We start from the raw sequence: 11,223 nt of genomic DNA, 5'->3' as shown, positions 1-11,223 counted from the left end.
GAAAGAAAGAAAGAAAGAAAGAAAGAAAGAAAGAAAGAAAGAAAGAAAGAAAAAGAATCAGAGGTTTTTATTTATCTGGTAAAGGTAAATGACATAAAGGAAACCCTTGTTACCTGAGAGTAATTGTTACTTGATACAGTCACTTATAGAATCCATTGAAAATAGAAGTAAAAATTTCATTGTGACTAATGAAAAATATTTAATTTCAATTGTATGTTAACAAATAAAACAAACTCACATTGATTGTGGATATACCAAAAATGTGTCCTATTTAAAATATTTTACAATTAAAAATAGAAATACTGTATGATAAAATAATTCCACCACTGGGTATTTGCCCAAAGAAAACAAAACACTAAGTCAAAAAGATATATATTCCCTAATTGTTTTTTTGTGTGTGTGTGGCTCATAAATGTTTAATTACTTGATTTGAACAGAGGAATGAAGAAAAAAAAAAACCCAGCAAGACAGGCCTGGCTTTAAGATTTTTTGTATTCAATTCGTTCTATTTTCACATCATCTCCAATTAGCTGATCCACATAAGTGACAACTGTAGAAGCCTGGGTATCCATCAACATGAATGAAGGGACAGTGTTTGTTTCCAAGGCATTATATGCTCCAGTGGCAGAACCCGGGTTAATGTAAAATTTATTTTCATGCTCAAATGCTTCAAATTTGTGTGTGTGTCCTGAGATAAGGACTGTCCACATCAAACTGCCTCTGCAACAGAGTGTGGCTGGCCCTACCTCCCCGTGGAATAACTCGATGCCCATGGATCAGACCAGTTTTGAACTGCCCAACAGTCACCACTTTCTGTTCAGGATAATTCAGCTTCTCATGCAAGTCTCCTCACAATATGAAGTCTTGAGATGGTCATAACTCTCTTTGGGGCAAAGGTTTCCAGTACAGAGAATGTGCTGAATCTTTCCTGGCACCAGAAGTTTTTTTTTTTGCTTTTTGTTTTTTGTTTTTTTTAATTTAGCTGGGAAACTGTTACACTGGTGTGGGATGTGCAGGTCTCTTAATACCAACACCAACATCCTGTCACTGGGCTCGACTCAGTCACCACAACCACCGCCACCATCTTCCTCTGTGTCCTCATTTTTACAATGGACTTTGAGTGTAATTTTGCTGACAAATTTGTAAGACAACACATTACTAATGTGGTTTACTTTTGACTTTTGCCACGGGACCTTAGAGAGTACAACTTTTGCAAAAAAAAAAAAAAAAAAGATCCATGTGACTAGGTGGCTTAGTGGTTAAGCCTCTAACTCTTGGCTCAGGTCATAATTTCATGGGTTGTGGGATCAAGTCCCCAGTTGGGCTGCAGGCTTAGAGGGAATGTGCCCCTCCCCTCACTTGCTCATGCTCTCTCTCTCAAATAAGTAAAGCTTTTTTAAAAATCCAAGAATTTTATAAATTTTTCTAAAGGTCACTATTGATCCTTTGATATTCTAATCATTGTCTTTGGAAACACTTTTCACCATTCTTGCTAATGCCCCTTTTCAGTTAACTGGTATAATTTGGTTGGATCCTCTGTTGTGAAGAGTTTCCATACGATTCGAGTCATTCTCCAGTACTAATTTTATGTAATCTCTGAAGAGATTTGTAAGTTTACTTTGGGATTACTTTGACTTTTTTTTTTTTTTCAATTTTACTGGTTGATGTTTAGAATACTCAGCTACCCATGGGACAATTTCTGACAAAGGATTCAGTGAGATAAGTTACTCACTAGTGATAAACTATAGAGGGGTGTTTGAGCATAATTTAAATATTTACATATAATGGGAAATCTCAGAACTTTAAGAAATCCAGCAGAACAAAAAACCTACTTTTTAAAGTGATAACCAAACAACTGTTATAAAATAGAAATTCCACCAGCAGCTGCCAAAGCAAGATTTATTTGACCTGCTTTTGCCGCTTTTCATCTGTAACTATAGGTTTAATTAGTTTATAAAGGATGATAGCTCCCATTACCACCTCAGTTTCTTTTGAGCTCTTTAGTTTTAAATTGTAATTATTTAGCAAGCCAAAATATTAATTTCAGAATGCAAAAGAGCTAGCAATGATTATGTGAGGATTTTCAAAAAATTGTGTACAAAATGACAATTTTCTTTTGTTCACAAAGTTGTCATTAGCTTATAAAATATTTCATATTGTAACATTAATTAGTTAACTATGACATAGTGATTTCAAAAAGATAACTAGTTGATCAACCTTAGAAAAACTACCTGGCAATCAAAGGAAATTGTTTTATTTTAATATAAAGAGAACAGCACTCAGAAACAAATAATTTAAATATTAGCTATCTTTTAAAAGGTACTAGTGGGATATATACATTTTTGAAACGTAATTTTCAAAAAATGATGATCAATATGAGGTTCTTCTTCCAAATGATTTCTTTGTACATTTTCTTGAAAAATAAAAGTTCATTTTAACATTTTTAGGCTATAGTTATATCCAAAGTGATGAGAACTCAAAGCTCATGTGTGACTCACACCCTGAATAAAATGAAATCAAACATCATGAATTAATTATAAAGGCCACTTCCCGGTCAATACATGGAATGAATGCATTAAGAGAGACATGTCTCTCTGTCCTTTGCCTCCTAAAATGCTGGACTCATTTAGCTGACAGGTATTGACTTGAAATTTATGGTTTTATTTTATCTTGCTTTGTTAAGAAGTATCTTTTATTCATATCTGTACTCCATTTACAACAACAGTCAACAGGAGATACAATTAGGTGTTGACTTTGATGGTGCCAACCCAAACACCAAGTCAATACTAATGGCCACTGGGCTCCTTTATTAGTGGGGTTTTTTTAAAAATTTAAATAGAACTGAGGGCTCTAATGACTTGCCTCCAATTTAATTTCCCTCTTTAGCCAGATCCTGTTTAAAATGCTGAAGCACAAACATAAAATTGCTTATGTAGGACAAAAAGAAAGAAAGAAAAGCTACCCTGTGTCAACTTTAGTCACAGCAACAATAAATATCTGATCTTGAAGCTTTTCTCCATCCACATGAGGCCATTCCAGGTTATATTCTCCACAATGTATGGACTTCAGGGATTCTTGCCCTGACATGGAAATTGTTGAGTTGCGACATTCCATTTCTCCTTGTGGTTGCCTCAGTGAGTTTGGGTTCGTTCTCTTTATTTTGTTGTCATCTTCACTGTGGCAGATACCCGGGAGGAGACTGCTGGTGGGGAGTTCTTCCCATTTCTCAGTCATTTCCCATGTCGGCTACTCCTTTGGGTGCCTCCCCTTTTAAGAGTAACTGATGTGGATTAAGTTGGGAGGAAACAAAAGCCTTCAGTTTGTTTTCCTGTCCCCTCTGTGTCTCCCCTTTCTTCCAAAGCAGATGGGAGTAGTCCCATCTGACTCTCAGCCAGTCCCGTGAAAAATACAAGCAATGAGTAACAGCTCTTTCCCGCCTCCGCAAAACATGGTTTCAGGGTCCTTCCTAACACATCACTCCAACTGATTGAAGTTGGCACATGAAAGAAAACCAATTTGCCATCACATTTCCTGAGATAACCTAGAGTCTTCTATTGGCTCTACCCAAAGTATAAATAGGGGCTATCACAAAATGGTTTGTAGTGGGCTACATCGCTTATCAGTCATTTATTTGGTATTAGGAATGCCTTTTTGTTTTTGCACAGGACTGATGTATAATGGTGGCTGCAGTCCCAGGATGGTCCAAAAAAATCTTATGAAATCATTTATTGAATTGTACTTTTCAAACAATCGTAAGATGTCATTTGTGGTACAATTTCTACGGGAAAATACATTTTACATTTTAGTCCAGGTCCCTAGAAATAGCTCTCTGTGTATCCATTTCCCTCTTCCTTTCTTGGCTGTTTTGGTTTCTTTGAAATTTCATTTCATCCTTCATGTGCTTGGAGGCACCGGCTTTTCATATTCATTTTCCCTTCTGGAATTGCAAAAGTAAAGTTTGTATGTTTATGGTTAAAAATATAGACTATTAGGCTTTTTTTTTATAGTGGAAGTGTGATAGGTATACATTTAATTTGGGCTAAAAATAGGTTAAGATGAAGGAAAAGCCCAAACAAATAGTTTCAGGTATTCAATTTAAAATATGTTTATTAAATTTTTATTGTTAATAGGATCTAGGGAATTTTCAGTCAAATAGCATTGTGCTCAAGGGTTGCTTTTACCACCCTCACTAGAGTTTATGCAGGGCCAATTGCATGAGTTTTAAAAAGTACAGTGTAGGGGGCGCCTGAGTGGCTCAGTCGTTAAGCGTCTGCCTTTGGCTCAGGTCATGATCCCGGGGTCCTGGGATCGAGCCCCGCATCAGGCTCCCTGCTCCGCAGGAAGCCTGCTTCTCCCTCTCCCACTCCCCCTGCTTGTGTTTCCTCTCTCTCTGTGTCTCTCTCTGTCAAGTAAATAAATAAAATCTTAAAAAAAAAAAAAGCTACAGTGTAGGGAATGTAGCCAACAGCACTGTAATAGTGTTGTATGGTGACAGATGGCAACTACTCTTGTGGTGAGCATAGTATAACATACAGAGATGTCCAGTCACTATAGTGTCCACTTGAGATTAATGTAACATTGTGTATCAATTCTACTTTAAAAAAAAGCCAAAAAAGACTGATGGATGCCTTGAACACCTATCAATCTTGCTAACATTCTCTGGGTGGGAGCGTGAAGTTAGGAACCCAGTAGAGGTCGCACTGCTCATGGAGCTGGTACCTTTTCCTGCCCCACATCAGCCTCTTGTAAATCTTCAAACTTTCCTCTCCTAGCATTTAAGTCTCCAATCTTTCAGCAACACATCTGGCTGGGAGTTGGAGGAGGAGAGGTAGAATAGGTCTCCAAATAGAATGTCCCTGCTTTGGAAGGGCTAACATTTTATAATTGAAATGTCAGGAAGGTTTGTGTCATTTCTAGATCTGTTAGCCCTGCAGATTTTGCTAGTGACTTTGCCCCCAGTCTCAAAGGAGATGGCGGTTATCAAGCACTACCTTTTAGATATGACTTAATCTTCATCTTGAAGCATCGAGGGAGTTCTATCCACCTTCCTGCTTCAGAGGAAGTGTGCAACCTCTTCACGTTCTTGGTCTACTTCTTTACGATGCTCCGTGTAGGTGCTCTCATTATCATCCCTCCTGTCTTCAGTAACTTCAATTTCTCTCTTTCCATGGGCTTCTCCCCTTCTGCTTTTCCTTATTAATAACAACAGCAAACAACAGCAACAAAAACAAAGTCAAACTCATATTCACTCATTGTTACCCTTTTATTTATAGCCTCATTTATTTGAGTATCATGAAGTGCCCATTTAATTGCCAGCTTTGTGATGGGTGCACCTGTTAGCGCCACCTTAGCTGTCCTTCTTTTCTTGGCTCAGTGTATGAGGCACCTGATCTAAGACTGTTTCATCTGAATTCCTTTATAATGCCATAAAATTGAGCTTCATATTTTAACACACGAATGATGCCTTTTTCCTGTTCGTTTCCATATATCCTCTAAACAAGTTTACTCTTTTTATTTCTCAGCATGTATCCTCTTCTTGTAGAACTTGGCATTATGGAACACTCTTCTGGGTTGTTTTCTTCTTCTTCTTCTTCTTTTTTTTGAATACTCTCATGTTTTTGCTATTTTTGCTATTTCTTTATTTTGATTCTCCTTAAATTAATGTCTCCCTCTGCTATTTCTTCCCCTTGAACCTAAATGTGAACATTCCTCAAGACTCCACCTTTGACTCTTGCTTGTCTTGTTATACTGTTATCATTGTTTTACCGCTGTTGCTATGACATCCAAATAGATATCTCCAGGTGTGATCTTTGACCTTTGCTCCAGGTCCGGGTTCCCAGTTGTCTTTCTCAATTACTCCATTTTGATTCCTGCCATCAGTTGTAGTGTCTGAATAATCCTACATCTCCATAGATTCTGGGGGCAGTGAGGTCATACTAACAAGTAGTAACTCAAATGTCAATGGCTCCTATCCCCATGTGCATAACCCAGGACAGCAATGCGTCCCAAAGCCTCCCAATTGTTTCTGGGTTTCCCTGGATATCCTGCATGTGCTCAATAAGTGTCCTGTCTTGTTCTTTTTTTTTTTTTTTTCTGATTCCATGACAGATGTTCAGTGTCCACAAAGCACCTTAAAGGAAGCTGCCCCTGTTAGAGATGCCCGTAGTGAGAATCACTTCCCTGCCGGGTGCTGCCCTTAGCACCCATCTCTTCCATACTCTCTTCTCTTAATCTTGTCTGAGTTTTCTTCATAGCTTTTATTGCTACCAGACTTTTTATTATTTTCTTTGTGTTTGTTTTGTTGTCTAACTTTTATTAGAAAAGACTGTCTGGTGGCTCAGTTGGTTAAGCGACTGCTTTCAGCTCAGGTCATGATCCCGGAGTCCCTGGATCGAGTCCCGCATCGGGCTCCCTGCTCAGCGAGGAGCCTGCTTCTCCCTCTAACCCTCCCCCTGCCATGTACTCTCTCTCTCTCTCTCTCATTCTCGCTCTCTCAAATAAATAAATAAATCTTTAAAAAAAAAAAAAGACTGTCTGGTTCACTCTTCTATTCCCAATGCCATCAGCAGTACCTGTCACTGGAGAGGCTTCATAAATACTTGTTGAATGAAAAAAATGAATGAATTAATAGAGAGCTAGGATACCAACCTAGAATGCCAAGGTGGTGCCATTTTCCCTGCTAGTTTAACTGGTTTGGATACACTTTGAACTAGACTCAGAATTTGGAATGATGTCTGTTTCAAAACTCAGGATCACGTTTACTACCTGGACATCAAACCAATGTTTCCATGCTCCATGGAACCTCATAGGTTCCACATGCCAGCCTAGGGCCAATCTTGCAAGAAGACTGTCCCAAATATGACAGTCTCATGTCTACCATGTGAGCATAAGAAATGAAAGCCAGTGAAGAAAACTTCATTAACATACAGCGTTGTATTAGTTTCAGGTGTCCAGTATAATGATTCAACGATTCTCTACATTATTCAGTGCTCATCAAAATAGGTACACTCTGGATACCCTTTATCTATTTCATCCATTCCCCCCTCCCCCCCCTCCCCTCTGGTAACGACCAGTCTATTTTCTTTACTTAAGAATGTGGGTTTTCTGGGGCGCCTGGGTGGCTCGGTCGTTAAGCGTCTGCCTTCGGCTCAGGTCATGATCCCAGGGTCCTGGGATCAAGCCCCGCATTGGGCTCCCTGCTCCGCGGGAAGCCTGCTTCTCCCTCCCCCACTCCCCTTGCTTGTGTTCCCTCTCTCGCTGTGTCTCTCTCTGTCAAATAAATAAAATCTTTAAAAAAATGTGGGTTTTTTGTTTGTTTGTTTCTTTGTTTTATTTCTTAAATTCCACATATGAGTGAAATCATACAGTATTTATCTTGCTCTGACCAGCTTTTTTGCTTAGCATTATACCCTCTGGGTCCATCATGTTATTGCAAATGGCAAGATTTCATTCTTTTTATGGCTAAGTAATATTCCCTTACACATATATAGTATGTATGTATATATACACACCACATATTCTTTATCCATCCTTCTATCCATGGACATTTATGTTGCTTCCATATCTTGACTTATTGTAAATAATGCTGCAATAAACATAGGGGTGCATATATCTTTTTGCATTAGTGTTTTCATTTTCTTTGGTTAGATAGTCAGTAGTGGAATTACTGAATCATATTGTACTTACCTATTTAATTTTTTGAGGAACCTCTGTACTGTTTTCCATGGTGGCTGCCTCAGTTTGCATTCCCACCAACAATGCATGGGGCTTCCTTTTTCTCCACATCCTTGCCAACACTTGTTATTTCTTGTGCTTTTGATTTTAATTATTCTGGCCGGTGTGAGGTGATGCCTCATTGTGATTTTGATTTGCATTTCCCTGATGATTAGTGGTGTTGAGCATCTTTTCATGTATCTGTTGGCCATCTGTATGTCTTTGGAAAAATGTCTATTCAGGTCCTCTGCCCATTTTAATTGGATAATTTGGGGTTCTTTTAGTGTTGAGTTGTGTAAGTTCTTTATGTGTTTTGGATATTAATCCCTTATTAGATTTATCATTTGCAAATATCTTCTCCCATACAGTAGGTTAAAACTTCAATAAAGGGCGCCTGGGTGGCTCAGTTGGTTAAGCGACTGCCTTCGGCTCAGGTCATGATCCTGGAGTCCCTGGATCGAGTCCCGCATCAGGCTCCCTGCTCGTCGGGGAGTCTGCTTCTCCCTCTGACCCTCCTCCCTCTCATGCTCTCTGTCTCAAATAAATAAATAAAATCTTTAAAAAATAAATAAATAAATAAATAAATAAATAAATAAAAACTTCAATAAAAATATTTAATTGTAAATGTTATACTGAACATATGTCCAAATTAAAATGGCTGAAGTGCTTATTCACACTTGGATGTATGATGTATAGTCTTTTAGCAGGTTTTTCTCCTTCAGTATTATAGAAAATTTCAGTTTGGTCCTGGCAGTCACTGGCCACATCAGCCACATGTCACATTGTGGACTAATGCTGTTATTTCCAATGGTCACGTCTTCCTCCACTGGTTACTTGCTGCCATCTCGAGGCAAAGTCCTCAACCTGCTCATCCTCTCTCCCATGGAAATGGAGATAAGGTTGTAAACTGTAATCAGAATACAGAAGGATTGGGAGGAAGGGAAGGGAATTCTCGTGCCAGTAAGCTAGGACAGCTTCTGAATGTGACGGTGACTACATGCAGACGTTACCAGCTGTGATTCAATGTCAGGAGGCTTCCCAGGATGCTCTTGGGCACAGGTGCTAGCCTGATGCTGCTTGACAAAATCACGTTTACTGCTCAGGAGTATTTTAACCACCTCTATTCAAAACTGCCCCTGGGATGCTGAGAACAGTTTCTTTGGCACATCCATTGAAAGGCTTACATCTTTATTTTTCGTTTTTGACATTGAATGATTTGCAGTTAGAATATCCACTCTCCTTAGTTAAAATACCCCTGTAGGGCTGTGGTCTGGTCTTATGCTATCAGTGTAGTAATTTGGTATCAGAACATCTACTGTAGTCTGAATTATTCAGCCTTAAGTACAATCATGTTTGAAGTAGTACCAGGGCAGAACAATGTACTCTTGAGTAGAACATCAAGCTAGCAGGCCTTTCCTCTGGTCTTTTGTGTCTCTGCTCCTGATTCCCTATAAGTAACTTCTTGATCAAGAATCTATACATACAACCCCCTGAAAAGAAGCAGTAATGTACAGATACCGGGAGGAAAGAAGCCATATAAGAAATGTTTCAAGGATGTATGGTCCAGATAGTTGCAGAACTGCTCACCCTCCAGACAAACTGTTTTATTACTTTATTTTTTCCCAAACAAAGGATAATTCAAGTCTTCACTTCTTGCAAAGACGAGAGTGGTACTTAGAATTCTGAATTGACATGTTTTTTAACATGTGACATTGACGTTCCCCACTAGAAAGAGAAAATAGATGTTTCTCTACTATACATGATTATGGCTTAAGTAAGGTAAAAATTAATTACCATTTTCACATATCTATGTTTATGTTCTGTATTCTTGATTTGCAAATTATGAGTGAAAAATATGACCCTCAAGGTGCTCTAGGGGACACTACAAAGATATTGTTTCAAATTTCAATTAATCTAAGAAAATTATGCCACCTAGGCAATTTTTTGTGTATATATATGTGTGTGTGTGTGTGTGTGTGTGTGTGTACACACTTCCTAGAGACTTCCAGTCATTTTTAGCAAAGTTCTATTACAAAATTTGGATTTTTAGCTTAGTTTCAGAGTCTTGATAACTTAGAAGTTACTACTAAGGAGAAGCAAGCATTTACAAAGTAACAGCAATTATATTTTTCAGAGTAATACTAATCTAGAAGGTAAGAAATTAGTGTCAGAGAATATAATTTTGAGCAGGCTTTGTAAGTAAAGAGGACACCTTGCTGACTTTTTACATTGCACTGATTTAATGTCAGGATGTAAAACAAGGAATATTTTAGATCTAAAATTCTGATATTCGCTTCTTACTTCCATCTTCGACCTCACAGACACTTTGCCAATACATTGAATAAATGCTTGTGAAAACTTTAAAGAACTTCTGGCACATTCAGAGAGATGAAATGTAAAGTTTGTTAAAGATGACTTTGCTGGGAGCAGAGGTGGGGTCACAGTTAACTCATCTTGGAACATGTGCTGACAGCATTGAGTGGCTTGCTCATCTGCAAGTCTTTCATTAAAAAACAACAACAACAACAAAAAACTTGTCAGTATTTCATTGCGAGGTTGAAAGTTTAGTGCATTGGGGTTTTTTTATAATGGTTTTTAAATTAGGTCCTTAAAGAAAATTTGGCCCTCAGAGTTCATGGAAGCATTTAATTAATTTTTGTGGGGAGTCTCTGACATAAGTGAAAATGGATGAAAATGATTATTGCCATATCACTGTTTTGAAGAATGGCTCTTAATTATGTTATCAGATTGAAAATAAATATTAAAAATGCTCCTAGCTGCTTATTTTTCTACCTCTTGCTTATGAGACACAACTGTGTGATATAGGACAAGTAACTTGCCTAAAGGAACTTACTGAACAAAAAGTTAAAGGAAAATGGTTTTAGAAGGCCAGACTACAGATTCTTCTCAAAAGGAGCATTTAGCCAGTGGCTTGAGGTTTCATTGTAAAGGCCAAAAATGTGGGCCAGGCAAGGAAGCTGGAATTCTGTGACTTGGGTTCATGGAGAGTAAGCTTACTGTCATTAAAATTTCCTGGAAATTGAAATACCATATGTTTTCCAAAGTTAAGAAAAAAAAAAAATATATATATATATTGGCTTCAAAATGGACTCTGAGAAAGGAATTTTTGCAGTTTGGCTCTAACAGAAGTATTTTAAATAAGACTTTCAGGGAAATAACACCATGCTCTAACCACAGCCCCAAACTATGCTAGGTTTGATTTCCCCTGAAGATCATGGAAAATAATGAATGGAAATATTTATGAAATGGAAATTGGTATTGAATAATTTGTTTTGTTTTTCTTTTTCAAGTGAAGGGACAATAATTTACTAAGTTCATAATCACAAAGTAACTTGATTTAGGTACAATGACATATTAGGAAATTTGATTATTTTCTTTCTTTCCGTCCTTACTATTCCTGATTAGAAAAGTATTTTGTTCTCATTTATGGTGAATTAAGAAAATACATAAAGGAACAAAGCAGAACATTCTAATCATTCACAGTCTTTT

General features: G+C 37.7%; 1 pseudogene; it reads right to left on the bottom strand.

The window, feature by feature from the left end:
• Positions 1 to 479: 479 nt before the first annotated feature.
• Positions 480 to 1,040, bottom strand: LOC110591092 (annotated as a pseudogene).
• Positions 1,041 to 11,223: the final 10,183 nt, after the last annotated feature.

This window comes from Neomonachus schauinslandi, chromosome 7 (genome assembly GCF_002201575.2).
Source record: "Neomonachus schauinslandi chromosome 7, ASM220157v2, whole genome shotgun sequence".
Taxonomy (NCBI): domain Eukaryota; kingdom Metazoa; phylum Chordata; class Mammalia; order Carnivora; family Phocidae; genus Neomonachus; species Neomonachus schauinslandi.
Note: the sequence above shows the minus strand (reverse complement) of the source record. Positions and strands in the feature narration are given on the sequence as shown.